We start from the raw sequence: 17,772 nt of genomic DNA on the forward strand, positions 1-17,772 counted from the left end.
GTGTACAGTATGGGCAGTGTGCAGTATCCACAGTGTGTGCATGTGTGTGCATTTTAAATATAGTATGCCCATTGATCAAGCAATATGATTTCAAATACTGATTTTTTTCTTAACGCATGTGAGAAAGACAGAGACAGAGACAGAGAGACAGACAGGGACAGATAGACAGAAAAAGAGAGAGATGAGAAGCATCAACTCATAGTTGCAGCACCTTAGTTGTTCATCGGTTGTTTTATCACATTTGCCTTGACTGGGTGGGGTTCAGCTGAGCCAGTGACCTTTTGCTCAGGGCAATGACCTTGGGCTTCAAGCCAGTGACCTTTGGGCTCAAACCAGTGACTATTATTCTACACTCAAGCTGGTGACCACTCACTTAAGCCAATGGTTTTAAGATTTCAAATGTGGGTCCTCAGCGTCTTAGGCTGATGCTCTATCCACTGCACCACAGCCTAGTCAGGGCAAATATTGATCTTAAAAAGATAATCGCACGTGTGACAAATTTTCACTTAAAGGATGTTTATTGCAGCATTATTTACAAGATAAAAAATTAGCAACATCTCAAAAGTTCAATAAAAAATAACTTGTTAAATAAAATATAGTACATAGCGAGAGAAAAAGAGGGGGTAGAGGTGGGGGGAAAAGGGGGGAGAAGTGAGAGTGAAAAGAGATTTTTCATGGGGCATGGGGGCATGATGCAGTGGGTAGAGTGTGTTTTATTGAGTGGAACACTTGAAACCATGTAAACACAAAAAAATAAAAATTAAAAAATTAGAAAATATTTTAAAAAATCACACTGATGTTTGATGACAAAGGTAAAATATATATACAATATGATATTGAATGAAAAAAAATTGAGAAGCAATGTAGAGTAATATTAAATTATTTGTAGGAACATGCATAAAAAGACGTGTAGGAGAGATATCAAAATGTTAACAATGATTATTGATGAGTGATAGGACTGTGAATAGATGTTGTTTGACATTTTGCTTATATGCATATTCAAAATTTTTCCAATGAACTTGTCTTTAAAATTAATTAAACTGGTTTTAAATTCTCTTTTTGACCCTAGATCTTGCATGGACTTTTGCTTTTTTGAGACTGTTTTTAAGAAGTTTATTATGTGCCTTTGACATGCATTTTTCTTTCATATTTTCTACCTGCCCTCTAAAAATCATAGTAGAGACCTTCCTATCTAGACCCAGTGGTGTATTTAGCTATATTTCATTTCTCATGTTCTTTTGTTATCTGAACTCCTTCAAGAATGTTACATCTTGCTAGACCATCTTACACTTTTGATTCTTAAAACATGGGACCTCTCTAACTTTTCTTATCACTTTGAAAAAAAACCAGACTTTAATTTTTAGAATGGTTTTATTTTATTTATTTATTTTTTTAAATAAATTTTTATTAATGTTAATGGGATGACATTAATAAATCAGGGTACATATATTCAAGGAAAACATGTCTAGGTTATCTTGTCATTAAATTATGTTGCATACCCCTCGCCCAGAGTCAGATTGTCCTCCGTCACCCTCTATCTAGTTTTCTCTGTGCCCCTCCCCCTCCCCCTAACTCTCTCCCTCCCTCCCTCCTGCATCCTCCCTCCCCCCACCCCTGGTAACCACCACACTCTTGTCCATGTCTCTTAGTCTCGTTTTTATGTTCCACCAATATATGGAATCATGTAGTTCTTGTTTTTTTCTGATTTACTTATTTCACTCCGTATAATGTTATCAAGATCCCACCATTTTGCTGTAAATGATCTGATGTCATCATTTCTTATGGCTGAGTAGTATTCCATAGTGTATATGTGCCACATCTTCTTTATCCAGTCTTCTATTGAAGGGCTTTTTGGTTGTTTCCATGTCTTGGCCACTGTGAACAGTGCTGCAATGAACATGGGGCTACATGTGTCTTTACGTATCAATGTTTCTGAGGTTTTGGGGTATATACCCAGTAGAGGGATTGCTGGGTCATAAGGTAGTTCTATTTGCAGTTTTTTGAGGAACCACCATACTTTCCTCCATAATGGTTGTACTACTTTACAGTCCCACCAACAGTGGATGAGAGTTCCCTTTTCTCCGCAGCCTCTCCAACATTTGCTATTACCCGTCTTGCTGATAATAGCTAATCTAACAGGGGTGAGGTGGTATCTCATTGTAGTTTTGATTTGCATTTCTCTGAACTAAAATAGGTTTTAGTTCACAGAAAAATTCAGAGAAAAGTACAAAGAGTTTCCATATAGTTCCTGTTTTCTCTATCAAATGAAATGAAAATGAACATACAACAACCCAAAATCCATGGGACACAATGAAAGCTTTCCTGAGAAGGTAGTTTATAGCTTTATAGGCATACTTTAAGAAGCAAGAAAATGATAAAATAAACAATGTAACCCTGCACCTAAGAGAACTAGAAAAAGAACAACAAATAAAGCCCAGAGGGAGCAGAAAGAAGGGAATAATAAAGATCAGAATAAAAATAAATGACATAGAGGCCCCCCCCCAATTTTTTTTCAAAAGAGCAATGTAACCAAGAACTGGTTCTTTGAAAAGATAAACAAAGTTGATGAACTTTTGACCAGACTCATCAAGTAAAAAAGAAAGAGGATCCAAATAAATAAAATTAGAAATGAAAGAGAAGTAACAACTGACATCATAGAAATACAAGGATTGTTAGAAAATACTATGAAAATTATATGCCAAAAAATTGGACAACTTGGGTAAAATGGATAAATTCCTAGAAACATACAATCTTCCAAAACTGAATCTGGAAGAATTAGAAAACCTGAGCTGATCAATTATAACAAATTAAATTGAAACAGTTATCAAAAAACTCCCAGCAAACAAAAGTCCTGGACTGGATGACTTCACAGGCAAAATTTACCAAACATTCAGAGAAGAACTAATACCTATATTTCTCAAGCTATTTCAAAAAATTTAAGAGGAGTGAAGACTTCCAAGCATATTTTATAAGGCAAGAATTATCTTAATTCCAAAACCAAGTAAAGACAAAACAAAGAAAGAAAAGTATAGGCCAATACCCCAATGAACATAGATGCCAAAGTTCTCAACAAAATATTAGCCCACTGGATCTATCCATACATTAAAAAGATCATACATCATGATCAAGTGGAATTTATTCTAGCAAGGCAAGGCTGGTACAATATTCACAAATCAATAAATGTGATTCTTTCAGTCTACCTGAATCATTACCAGCTAGAAGGAGCAGTCACTGGGACTTGGACATGAGCTGCAAAGTATAGAATTGTGAAGACAATTCCAGTGCCATGCAGACTTTTCCTGGATGTGGTCTTTTCCTGGACTCTTGCTCCTTGTGACAGCTCCTAATGGACTGAACTGGGGTTGGGTTGCATTTGCAGGGATTTTGAATAGTGTTGGTGCCAACTTGGACTTGGTGAACATGTTAAGGACACTACTCTTTTATGGATTCCTGCTGTATTGGCCAAGAGCTTGCTTAAAGGCCTTAATCACTGTAAAAAAAATAGAAGACTGGATAAAGAAGATGTGGCACATATACACTATGGTATACTACTCAGCCATAAGAAATAATGACATCGGATCATTTACAACAAAATGGTGGGATCTTGATAACATTATACAGAGTGAAATAAGTAAATCAGAAAAAAACAAGAACTGCATGATTCCATACATTGGTGGGACATAAAAACGAGACCAAGAGACATGGACAAGAGTGTGGTGGTAACAGGGAGGGGAGGGAAGGAGAGAAAGGGGGAAGAGGAGGGGGAGGGGCACAAAGAAAACTAGATAGAAGGTGACGGAGGACAATCTGAATTTGGGTGATGGGTATGCAACATAATTGAATGACAAGATAACCTGGACATGTTTTCTTTGAATATATGTACCCTGATTTATTGATGTCACCCCATTAAAATTAATAAAAATTTAAAAAAAGAATAAAAAAAATAAATGTGATTCATCACATAAACAAAAGGAAGAATAAAAATCACATGATTATATCAAAAGATGATGAGAAGGCATTCAATAAAATCTCACACCCATTTATGATAAAAACTCTGAGCAAAGTGGGAATACAGGGAACATACCTCAAAATAATAAAGGCCATATATGACAAACAGACAGCCAGAAGTTGGAAATGGGAAGGCAGTCAGACAGACTCCTGCATGCGCCCAACTGGGATCCACCTGGCATGCCTACCAGGGGAGGATGCTTTGCCCATCTGGGGTATTGCTCTGTTGCAACCAGAGCCATTCTAGCTCCTGAGGCAGAGGTCACAGAGCCATCCTCAGCACCTGGGCCAACTTTGCTCCAATGGAGCCTTGGCTGCAGAAGGGGAAGAGAGAGACAGAGAGGAAGGAGAGGGGGAGGGGTGGAGAAGCAGATGGGTGCTTCTCCTGTGTGCCCTGGCCGGGAATCGAACCCAGGACCCCTGCACACCAGGCCAACGCTCTACCACTGAGCCAACTGGCCAGGGCCTAGGAATGTCCTTGTTGATCAAGCTACCCAAAAGAAAATTATTTGGAGCAACCATGACAGATCGAGCAATTCAGTCTCATACTATTCATCACCAGAACGCTGCAGCCCTGTGTAAACAGTTTCAACTTTCTCTGGAAGCTGCACAGCATATTGGGAAATCCTGTCCAAGGGGTGCTATACTAAAATCTACCCCTTCATTTGGAGTTAACCCTCAAAAATCCCTACAAGGACAACTTTGGCAAATGGATGTTACTCATATACCTTCATTTGGCAAACAATCCTATGTCCATGTTACAGTGGATACATATTCTGGATTTATAGTAACCTGTCAGAACAGGAGAGGCTGCTAAGCATGTTATAGCTCATTGTATATATGCATTTTTCTATTATTGGATTTCCTAAACTGGTTAAACTGACAATGCTCCTGCATATGGAGCAAAAGCATTTACTGTATTTTGTCAAACCTTTCGAATTATGTGTATTTTTTACAATCTTTAAAGACAGGTATTATTTTTTTTAATTTATTTATTTATTCATTTTTAGAGAGGAGAGAGACAGAGAAAGAGAGAGAGGAGAGAGAGACAGAGAGAGAGAAGGGGGAGGAGCTGGAAGCATCAACTCCCATATGTGCCTTGACCAGGCAAGCCCAGGGTTTTGAACCAGCGACCGCAGCATTTCCAGGTTGACGCTTTAGCCACTGGGCCACCACAGAAAGACAAGGTATTATTAAAGTGTACCCAGCAAATATTTTAAGGTCAATTAAAAAAATTTAAATGGGGAGTCATATCCTGGAACTGCTACGGATCTACCATATTATGCTTTTTACTTAAAAAAATTTTAAATTTCTTTTGAATGCTGATGAACAAATCTTTTTCTCCTGCAAACTACTACCTTCTTTATTTGATCCAGCTAATAACACTGTTTTGTCTTTTTCCAAATAGCTCCAGATATATGGAAAAGACTTATATAGGCGGATGGGGATCCTCAAACCCCTCAGCGAGATCTTCTGAGCATGGCTTTTAAGATACCAAGAGGCAGAAAAAGCCCAATAGAGATCAGGGGAACTACCAGCTTTTAGGATACACCCTTAAAGGCTCCAATGCCCCAAAGGGGTCTCATAGGATGCCATCTGGGTCCTGCTTCAATAGTGGAAAGGAAGGTCATTGAGCTAAAGCCTGCCATACTTACATGCTTCTGCTGTGAGGAAACAGGGACACTGGAAGGTAGGCTTCTCCCTCGCTCCTCTAAGGGAGGGTTCAGTCTCTTCCAGCCCTGCTCCAGCCACCTATGACCTAACCTTGCCCAGAATGCTGGGATTTGCCACTGAAGGCTGAAGGTGCCCAGGGCCATCGGCCCCATCTATGACACTGTGGATGAGCCTAGCGTATTTCTTCCAAGAAGCAGGTAAACTGATCTCATTTGCACAAGGGCCACTTAACTATGTCTTGCCTGAATAGTCAGGTTTTTTATTCTTCCCTCAAAGATCTCTGTTGTGGGTGTTGATAGTCCTATTTTCTGCTGCTTTGTTTAATATATAGTGTTTCCTTTATTCCTCCTACCTCAATGCCCCACTCATATTTTAGGCTGGGACCTACTCCTAATTTAGAGCTCTCTTTCCCCCTTTTGCCAACTTCTATTATGAATCTACCTTTGCCACCCAGCTTAGTGTATCCCAAGGTTCTCTTTACCAAGCCACAGTCACAGAGCTCCAGGGAAAAGCAACCTGGTCTCATCTCTCCAGGCAGAGGAGAACAGAAGCTCCATCTACACACATGCTGCAGATGGCTTTTCCAGTCTACCTGAATCATTACCAGCTAGAAGCAGCAGTCACTGGGACTTGGACGTGAGCTGCAAAGTATAGAATTGTGACAACAATTCCAGTGCCATGCGGACTTTTCCTGGAGATGGACTTGTCCTGGACTCCTGCTCCTAGTGACAACTCCTAACAGACTGAACTGGGGTTGGGTTGCATTTTTCAGAGATTTGGCATGGTGTTAGGGCCAACTTGGACTTGGTGAACATGTTAAGAACACTACTCTTTTATGGATTCTTGCTGTATTGGCCAAGAGTTTGCTTAAAGGCTTTAATCATTGTAATAAAAAAATAGAAGACTGAATAAAGAAGATGTGGCACATAAAAAAATAAAATAAAAAAAATAAAAGTAGGTAGACACTCCTGTGTGAGAATTCAAAAAAAAAAAAAAAAAGAAGGTGAAGGGATTAGCCAATTATTAATATAAAACATGCAGATAGAGACAACAGGGTAGCAATTCCCAGAGAGAAAGGGGAGATAGAGGTAGAGGAGTGGGCAGAGAGGATGAAATAGAAATGGAAAGAAACTTTGCATGGGGCATAGGGGGCATGATGTGGGAGATGGAGGGTGTTCTATTGAGTGAGACACTTGAAACCATGTAAGCACAATAATTTAAAAATAAAAATTAAAAAAATGTTAAAATACAGTGCTAAAACCCATGGTATATTTTAACTGGTTATATATCTAATAGTAGTTTTTATATATAGAAAAAGTATCATTTTGGTAAATATAAGGTTTATTTAAAATATTAATTCTTATTAGGATACTTAGTTTGTTTGCCCAGTATTATATTTTTCCTTTACTAATAATATTTTCCAGAGTAGAAATGAGACCAGATGAATAAGTAGGTTTTCCTGACAGTAAGGGGTGGTCTATGAAAATGCTTTGTTCAATGAAGACAGCAGATGCCCTTGGGGGAAGGAGGCCCTTTTTGAATAAAATAAATTGCAACCATTGCTTTCTGCCCATTATTCTTCTATTTTTTTTTATTTTTTTACTGAAATGTGGACATCAAGGCTTCAGTTGCAATGGTTGTTTTGTTAAATATAGTGGAATGGAAAAAGAGAAAGATTCTAGGAGACAAAGTCCTCAATTGTTTAAAACACTTCAGTTTTCTATTTGCAGTCAAGTTCAACATGTGCACATAGGGCGTGCTGAAGACTTTCTGGGACTGTTTATGTAAACTCATTTCAGAGACCTTAGCCAAATGGCCTGCTACTGCCCCTCCATGACCCTACTCCAACAATCCTATTAAATCTATGCTTTTGTAAAAGGAATGTCCTTTTATTATGTTTTAGTTGTGAATTCCATTTAATAAAGTGTTATTGATATTTATCATTATCAGAATTTTCTTTTTGGATTCAGAAAAATGTACTTGATGTCCCTCATTCTGTGCCTTGGCAGATGGACATCTGCAGCTGGAAGTATGGCGTCTAAATCCATTTGTTTTCATTCAATACATGCTCCTCAGTTATTTTCTTTTTCTGTGATGACTTCCTAGAGTTTCGTCCTCTGATAACCTCTTTCTCTACAAGTGATCCTCAAAGTTCTCCACACCACCACACTTATCCTGGATTATACAACGCCTTTATTCTGTACCACAGACGATACAATAACCAGAGTCTGCTTTCTCTCTTTATCCTCCCCCCGCTTTTCCTTAAAAGAATTCTCTTGCAAGTCACTGTTAACTTTTTTCCCCTTTCATCTTCTACTTCTGATATCCACTTATGGCAATTGCTATATCTCTGGCATAATTCAGGGAAAACCATGTTTAGCTTAGTGTACTCAACCCAGCCTCTAATTTCCACTCGCTATGTTCTTGCTATAATTGCTTTAGTTTTCCTTCTTTTTCCACCAGGTTCTATTTGGCTGGTGCCCACACCTTGTGCTCTACCTCCTGTACTTTCCAAAATGTGTCCCCAAGAGTCACTTGTAGCTATTTCCCCCTTTTTAATCACTGTGAGTAACCATGCTGCCTTCTCTCCGATATGGACTGTTTTCTCACATAGACAAAATTTATTTTTTCCTTAAAACTCTTTATAACATTTACATTATAGACTATATTATTCCCAGAGAATTTAAGAGACTCTTAATACCACAAAGTTACTGGAAGTACCTCAAGTTGAATTTCTAATCAGGAACTCTCTACTAGGTGACAGAAAATCAAAACCTAACATTGCTACCAATTCAAACCTATATCCATTTCCAAACAGGTGATTATGTAAGTTGTGATGCTGAGAGAGCAATGTTGAGACATGCTATATGGCAAGTGGCCTCTCCTCTGTGGTTGCAAGTTTCAGCTTCCTGACAAGTCTTGTTTTTCAGCTCATCTGGGACAAATGCACAGTTGGGAGCCAGGATGAGCAGAAAGCTTGCCGATACAGGAAAAACTTAAGTCATCTTGTGGGTAATGTCTGTTCTTTCAGACACCTACTCACGTTAACCTTTCTGAATCTGGATTATAACCTATTTTCCACTGAAGGGTTGAACACAAGCCAGATTGGAATTCTAATCCAATTTGGAATAGAGGGTAAGTCTTGATCACTTGCACCCAGGAAAATTGAGTATTTTAGCTTCTCAGGGACATGCATAAAGCTTATTGTCTTGCTTAGTATAGGGCCCAGTTCTACTTTATGTAAAAGAAACTACCAACATTGGATTTACTAAAAAGCATAATGGTCAGTTGCCCCAGAGAAGTGCCAAGCTGAGACCTACCTCTTCATACCTCTTCAGACCTACTTCATATCTCTGCCACCAACAGTGGATACCAAAGCTATGATTTAGGTCAGGCATCTTCAGTCCTTAGTACATTAACTCTGGGCGCAATTTCTTCATCTGTAAAAAGGGAGGAATACCATCTACCTTGCAAGATTGTTCTAAAAAAATAAATCATTGCAAGGCATATTAGGCATACAACAGACATTCCACTTATTATTCATGGGCACTATGCTAGAGTTGAAATCTCTGCTCTTAAAATCTTTATAGTTTATCTAATGGAGAGAGAAACTTTTACAGATAAGCCTATAAATGAATAACACTATAATTATAAGAATTAAAAAATAAACATGGCTCTGTGGTAGTTTTTACTGCCACTTAACTCTAGGTGTGATATTAAACTGGAAAATCAGATGTTTTTAATATGAGGCAAGTAGTTAAACATTTTGCCACTGGTTTCTTAGTAGAGAATTGTAGCCATTTCATAATGGGTACTGTGGTGTATACTAGCAAAGCTTAAAGCATTGCCCAGTGGATAATAATTTGTTTTGCCTTAATGTTCTCAGGAAATGAAAGTCAATCCAATCCAAACCTAAAAAAGCAAACCAACTAATTCAACAGCAAATCAATCAACCAACAAATATATAAGAATTGAACAATAAGAGGTTTCTAACAGTACAGAAATGACTGCAGTGACACTTATTTCAAAATAAAATAATAAGAAGAAAGTTATTGTTTTTATTAAATTCTTTTCACATACCAATCCTGTGCTAAATGTTTTCATGGATTTTTTATTTATTCTTCAAAACTCTTCCATTTGTTGTGGTGTAATGTCTACATTTGACACACGAAAAAACTATGAGTTAGAGCAGGGGTCCCCAAACTTTTTACACAGGGGGCCAGTTCACTGTCCCTCAGACCATTGGAGGGCCGGACTATAAAAAAAACTATAAACAAATCCCTATGCACACTGCACATATCTTATTTTAAAGTAAAAAAAAAAAAGGGAACAAATATAATATTTAAAATAAAGAACAAGTAAATTTAAATCAACAAACTGACCAGTATTTCAATGGGAACTATGCTCCTCTCACTGACCACCAATGAAAGAGGTGCCCCTTCCAGAAGTGCAGCGGGGGCCGGATAAATGGCCTCAGGGGGCCACATGCTGCCCGCGGGCCGTAGTTTGGGGACCCCTGAGTTAGAGAATACCTTGCCAAGAGTCACACTACACAAACAAGTCAGAGTTGGGTCTCTAATGAAGATATTTGTCACAGAAGAGCCATGTGCTATTAATTAGCACACAATAAATCTGATAATAAAGTTATACATGAACCAATTTTGGAAAGAGATTCTCAGACCACCCAACGAATGAAATTTAAGTAGGTAAATGTATTTGATTCAACCAAATTCACTTGGTTTAACCCTGTTTTATATTAGTAACTTAGACAAGTCCATCTAAGTTATGATGAGCAAGTGCATGAATGACATGAAACTGAGATAGATGTCAAGTCCACCAGTAGCAGCAGTACTGAAAAATCTCTTACCTTTCTGACATGGAAGAGGCGAGTATGTTCAAAGTAAGATCTGCTCTGATATTCTAAAAGCCGTATGCATTAAAATGTGATCTAAAAACAGCATCTGTGACAAAGTATTATAGTGAAAATGCTTCAAAAGTATAATGTGGCTAACAAAATAGTCAATGTTATTTTGGGCTGTGTTAAGACAAATATAAGTTAAATATATATATTTAACTTTAGACACATTTGCATTACTTAAAAGCTTTTTAAAAATTTTAATCATTTTACATTTTCAATTACAGTTGATATACAATATTATATTAGTGTCAGGTGTACACCCCCCATGATTAGACATTATATAACTTACTAAGTAATCATCCTGATAGGTCTTGCACCTATCTGACAGCATATATAGTTATCAGAATATTATTGACTATATTCCTCATGTTATACTTTATATCTCTGTGACTATTCTGTAACAACCAATTTGTATTTCTTAATCCCTCAGCCATTTTCACCCATCCCCTAACCCCTTCTCCATCTGGCAACCCTCAGAATGCTTGCTGTATCTGAGTCTGTTTCGGTCCTGTTTGTTCGTTTATTTTGTTTTGTTCCTTGAGAAGCCCTATAACCATTGTTTTGAACTCTATCTATTTTCTCTTTGTCTTTAACCTTTGGCATTTGAATTATGATGTGCTTTGTTGTGGGCCTCTTTGAGTTCATCTTGTTTAGGACTCTGTGCTTCCTGGACATGTATGTCTATTTTCTTCACCAGGGTAAGGAAGTTTTCTGTCATTATTTTTTCAAATAGGTTTTCAATTTCTTTCTCTCCCACTTCTCCTTCTAGCACCCCATGATGCAATGATGCAACGGTTGATACGGTTGAAGTTGTCCCAGAGGCTGTTTGGATTTTTTTTTTCTGTTCTGATTGGGGTTTTTTGCTTCCTTACACTTGAAATCACTGATTTGATTTTTAACTTCACCTACTGTACTTTGCTGTTGATCCCTTGTAAATTATCCTATATTTTGGTTAGTGTATCCTTAATTTCCAAATGGTTTTTATGTTTTCTATATCCTCACTAAGTTCCTTGAGCATCCTTATAACCATTGTTTTGAACTCTATCTATAGTTTGCTTGTCTCCATTTTGTTTAGTTCTTTTTCTGGAGATTTTTTCTGTTTTTTCATTTTGGACATGTTTCTTTTCCCCCACATTTTCACTTCTTCCCTATGTTTGTTTTGATATATTAGATAGAGCAGCTATGTCCCCCAGACTTGGTAGAGTGGCCTTGTGTAGTAGGTATCCTGTAAGGCCCCATGGCACAGCCTCCCTGTCACCTGAGCTGGGCATGACAGGTGCACCCTTGTGTGGGCTGTATGCACTGTCCTGTTGTAGTCGAGTCTTAATTGCTCTTGGTGTCACTGGGAGATACTGATCCCCAAGCTGATTGGCCAAGAGGGTCAGCTGGTACTATAGCAGAAAAGCTGCTGTGCAGAAGTTGACCCTCTTGAGTAAGACTTACTTCAGTGGGGCTTTGGTGTACACTGAGTCCAACCTGTTGGGGCAACCTGGCACAAGCTACAGAGCAATGTGCAGATAGCTGCTACTTGTGTGGGGCTTGGGGGTGCCCAGGAGAGGCCAAGCTGTGAACCTAGGCCAGCTGCTGCTAGCGCCAGGCCTGAGGCCATTCAGCAAGAGGTTCAGGGTATGCAGAGACCAGATGCTGCTTGTCTGACATATTGTAGGAGAGTCAGAAGCATGAGTCAAGAGAGGCTATTTGTATGGGAAAGCCACTGGAAACATCTTGGGTGAGCCTGCAAGTTGAATGGGGCAGGATCTCAGGAAATCACCCAGATAAGGCAAACAGTGTGAGCCAGATTAATAGAGACTCAGGTATGAAGCCTGCCTTCCAGCTTTGTCTGTGTACGTTAGGGAAGGAGGGTGTCTCAGAAAAGGAACAATGTCCTGCCAGCACTTTTAACTGATAGAAATCTGTCCTTCCAGTTTTTGTCCTGATGCCAATCTAGTTCTTCCCCATTTGTCCTGGTTCCTTTCAAGCTGCTGCCCCAGTGTTGGAGCTCAGAGGGAGTAAGTCCATGTGCAGGTCCTTTAAAAGGCACTGCCTGGGACTTCGCAGCCCACCATCTCACCAAGCCATAATCTCTGTTGGTTTTTACAGTCAGACAGTATGGGTTCTTCTCTTCCTGGCACTGAAACCCTGGGCTGAGGGTGTGGTGTGGGGCTGGAACCCCTCATTCCTGAGGGGGAACCTCCTCAGCAAAAATATTCCTTCTGATTTTTAACTGGCACACTTACGTGTGGGACCAGCCTGTTCTGTCTTCACCCTTCCTATTCGTCTCTGTGTGGCTTCTTTACATCCCCAGTTGTAGGACTTCCATTCAACTAGATTTCACATGGTTCTGAATTATGGTTGCTCTATAGTTTAGTTGTAATTCTGATGTGGTTGTGGGGGATTTGAGTACCATGTTTGCCTATGCTGCAATCTTGACCAGAAGTTGAATTACTTGAAAGCTATAACCAAAGCCTGATTTAATTGGTCTGGTTGGAGCCTGGGTATGGAAATTTTTAAGAACTTTCTTGGTCTGTGATTCTAATGAAAAATTAATTGACTTTATTAGCAAGAAAAAATACACTAATAATATTTGCAATTGTTCTTTTCTTCTCAAAACTAAAGTTAATAAAACTATAGCAGCTTTAGGTCTTAATTACTGTGCATATAGTTTAGTTGAAACAGGTCATCCAAAAAGAATGTAGATATCATTTAGTAATTATCAAAGAATTTAAGGAATGCTGGGAAAGTCCAAAAGCTGAAGGAGGTAGAGCAGTAGTAGAGAATGTCTCATTCCTGTAAGGATTAGGAAAGAAAGACATTGTCCTTAAGCAGTTCAGTTCAAAACTCAATTTGGTAATTTTGCCATGAGACTTTAAAAAATTATTTACTCTCTTTTGAACTTTATCTTCAACATTAAGATAAAGTTAATTTGAAAAGCTACTCATGGAGTTGTGATGATATTATATAATATAACATATAGAAAGTAGTTGAGACCTGTGGTGGTGCTGTGGATAAAGCATCGACCTAGAACTGTGAGGTCACCAGTTTAAATCCCTGGGCTTGCCCTGTTAAGGCACATACAGGAAACACCTACTATGAGTTGAAGCTTCCTGCTTCTCCCCACTCTTTCTCTCTCTCTCCCTCTCTCTAAAAATCAATTAAAAAAGAAAGTAGTTGGTACATTGCAATTTTTAGTTTTTATTAATCTTGCTAGTTAGTTATCTTTGGATCTAATCCCTTTAATGGAGTGATTGGTGGGTTATAGGCCATGAAAAGTTGAGATCCCCGTAAAGTTGATAAAGTTCCATCTATTTGAAATTCATCTTTCTTCTCTCTCATTTCCAGCTGACCTGCTTTCCTCCCTCCCTTCCTCCCTCCCTCCCTCATTCCCTCCCTCCCTTCCTTCCTTCCTTCCTTCCTTCCTTCCTTCCTTCCTTCCTTCCTTCCTTCCTTCCTTCCTTCCCTCCCTCCTTCCATCCCTCCCTCCCTTCCTTCCTTTTATTTCATTTCTTCCTTTTTTCTTCCTTCCTTCCTTTTGATGAACAGATATCAAAACATCCAATTATTTTACTGTATATATAGAACCGGTCATAACTATGTTATGATTTATTCAAATCTATTCAGTTGGAGCCATGGTTTATTGAAATCTTCTTCCAATTTACTTGAAATTCACATTTCAAATCATATAAAAGTGTTCTTATAAAAGTCAACAGTTTTGAACTGATCAATAAAACTGAGTCTTTCTTATTTCAGTCGTGCCCACAGTCCTAATGATGCAATTTCCTTGAAGCCATACGATTCTAAAATCTGCAAGTAATCGCTCTCATTCTTGCTAAAATTAGAAAAGTCAGCTTATAGAGAAGCTGGAGTCAGATCACTTTTTTCTCATTCACTCAGCTTTTAAACATGTGTGGGTTTTTTGGAAAGCAATAAAAAACACATACTTTATATTTTCAGTTTCATTGTTTTACAGGCTCAAGAATTTGCCTTTTCATTCTTTCTCTATTCTTTTCCCTGAATAAAATCAATCTATTTCTCAATAAATAGACCTATCTTCTTAAGAGTAGGGGAAAAAAAGTTAAATGTTGATGCAGCTAGTAAAATGTGGAAACTATTAAAGGATGAACAAATTTATTCATATTAGTATATGTGATTATTATAAAACAAAAATGAATAAATGTCTTAAAATATTAAATACATAAAAGTAAAAAAGACCTTTTATGCCAGTTGTTCTTAGAGTGAGCAAATGTATTTTTGAGTTTATTTAATTTATTAACTATCTTCATTAAGTTGGTATCAACAGGATTTTTCTTAAGGTTAGAACAATATGGAGTTTTACTAGCTATTGGAATTGAGTATGATAAAATTAAGACAATAAAATGCTTTTGCTTCTTTTATTACTTAATCTCAATCTATTTGAGGAAAGACTTTTTTTTTAATATGGGTCTTTTATTAACAAAATATTCTGTAATTATTATTGAGTTGATCATTGTTAATTAAAAAAAATCAAACTTTTAAACTCTTTATTAAAGAAGATTTTATTTTATTTTGAACTTCCAGAAGTGTGTAGAAAAAGAAAATTTCCAAATAAGTATCCTAACAAAGGAAACACAAAGTATTTATTCCTTTGAAGGAATATAAATAGCAATTTAAATATTACTATCAGGCATAATATCATTAAATAAGGTAACTAATTAAAGTTAAGGAGTCTTTAGAGGTTAAGGTTACTTTTTCAGGACATAGAAACAACCTCTGGGCCCTGACCGGTTGGCTCAGTGGTAGAGTGTCAGCCTGGTGTGCAGAGGTCCCGGGTTTGATTCCCGGCCAGGGCACACAGGAGAAGCGCCCATCTGCTTCTCCACCCTCCCCCTCTGTCTCTTCCCCTCCCACAGCGAGGCTCCATTGGAGCAAAGATGGCCCGGGCGCTGGGGATGGCTCCTTGGCCTCTGCCCCAGGCACTAGAGTGGCTCTGGTCGCAACAGAGTGACGCCCCAGAGGGGCAGAGCATCGCTCCCTGGTGGGCAGAGTGTCGACCCCTGGTGGGCGTGCCGGGTGGATCCCGGTTGGGCGCATGCGGGAGTCTGTCTGGCTGTATCTTCCCGTTTCCAGCTTCAGAAAAATACAAAAAAAAAAAAAAAAAAAATAAGAAACAACCTCCGAGCCTGACCTGTGGTGGCGCAGTGGATAAAGCGTCGACCTGGAAATGCTGAGGTCGCCGGTTTGAAACCCTGGGCTTGCCTGGTCAAGGCACATATGGGAGTTGATGCTTCCAGCTCCTCCCCCCTTCTCTCTCTCTATCTCTCCTCTCTCTCTCTCTCTCTGTCTGTCTCTCCCTCTCCTCTCTAAAAATGAATAAATAAAAAAATAAATTTAAAAAAAAAGAAAAAGAAACAACCTCCGAAGTCTGTTTATGTTATAGAATTAATTATCACAGTGAGACAGAGACAGAGAAAGAAGTTTTAAAAAGGTTAAATCTTATAATGTGGGAAAGACAAGGGCAGACCAGAAAGATGAACAAATGAAATAGTGAGCACATAATTTTTGTAATCTACACCGTTAAGTTCTAAAATTTAGCAAATATCATGGATGTTAAAGATCTATGACATAGAGACATATTTTTCAACATAATATAATTACATTTCTGAGAATTATCAATTTATACATCCAGTAACAACTATATAACTAGCTACTTTTTGAGAAAAGTTTCTTAAGGCTGTTCTAAATTAATTAGTTTAAAAAATTCCATGAAATATCACCAAGTTAGTAACAAAAATGTTAGTATGTCACTGGCCACTTTTTACTTCATATAAATAATATATCACTAACTCCAAAAGGACACTTAGTACTGACCAGGAAGCCCTTTGATTTCCTCCAGTCAAGTCATTAACTTGGTGTCTGAGATGATTCTACTCTCTGTTCAATCTCCAGCACCTCCTGCACCCTTCTTACTCTCATTTGATGACTTTTTCTTTTGTTCTGCTGAGGAAAAAGAAACAATATGAACAGAATTTTCCTACACTTTCACCACATCTTTCCACCCAACTGTCTAATATTTGCTTTCCCTCCTTCCATGAATGAGCTGTCCACATCCCTATCTATCTAAGGCCAACCACTCCATTTCTCTCCTGGGTTCCATCTTTTCTCTCCCACTCAGAGACATGGCTCTTGGAATTGTGTCTTTTTTTTTTTTTTTTTTTGTATCACTCATTCTTTCCCTCTTCTTACTAGATCATTCTAATCAGCTTTCAAACATGCTTTAGTAACCTCCATCTTAAAAAAAAAACAAAAAATAAAAACTGTTCCTTGACCCCCCTTCTCCCCAGTTCAAATTCCCTATTTCTCTCCTTTTATTTTGTGGCAAAATTCCTCAAATGTGTCATCTAAACTGACTGTCTCCAATTCTTTTCTTTCCTTTTTCTTCGAATTCATTCAACAGCTCTTATTCTTACCTTTCTGCCAAATGAGTGTTTTTCAAAGTCACTAAAGCCCTCTCCATTGCCACATTCAGTGATCAGTTCCCAAGCTTCACTCTACCCTGCATACTGGAAGTAGCAGATTATTTCCTTCTTCTAGAAATGCATTCATTCCTTGGTTTTCACAACCTGTTTTCTAGTAGATCTTTCTCTACTTCACTATTCTCTCCTTTTCGTTCTCCTTTGCTAATAATTCATTTCCTGGACTCTAAACTTTGAAGTGCCTCAGAGCTCCATCCTTTAAAAGCTTTGCTGCTCTTCCAGCACACACTCTTTAAGTAAACACATTTAATCCAATGGCAGATAACTCCCAAATTTGTATCTCCAACCTGGACTTCCCTTCTCACTTACGCTTGTATATTCAAATAGTGAATCAACATCTTTACATTCATGTCCATTAGTCATCTCCCTCCATATTAGAGCCAAAACTGAAGTCTTCTTAGTTTGCCGTTTTTCCACTCAAGTCTACTCCTTTCCATGGTCATTCCCATCTCAGTAAATGGCGACTTCATTTTTCTACCTGTCATTAGAAATCAAACTTGTGACTCTTCTCTTTCATTTATACCATATCTAATCCATCAGGAAGTTCTGTCAGCTCTTCCTTCAAAATATATCCAGAAACTGAACACTTCTCCACTGCTACTACCTTCATTTAGCTTACTATTATCTTTCATGTGAGCTCTTACAATGAGTTGTCCCCTAACT

The sequence above is a fragment of the Saccopteryx bilineata genome, chromosome 9, assembly GCF_036850765.1.
Source record: "Saccopteryx bilineata isolate mSacBil1 chromosome 9, mSacBil1_pri_phased_curated, whole genome shotgun sequence".
In the NCBI taxonomy this organism is placed as follows: domain Eukaryota; kingdom Metazoa; phylum Chordata; class Mammalia; order Chiroptera; family Emballonuridae; genus Saccopteryx; species Saccopteryx bilineata.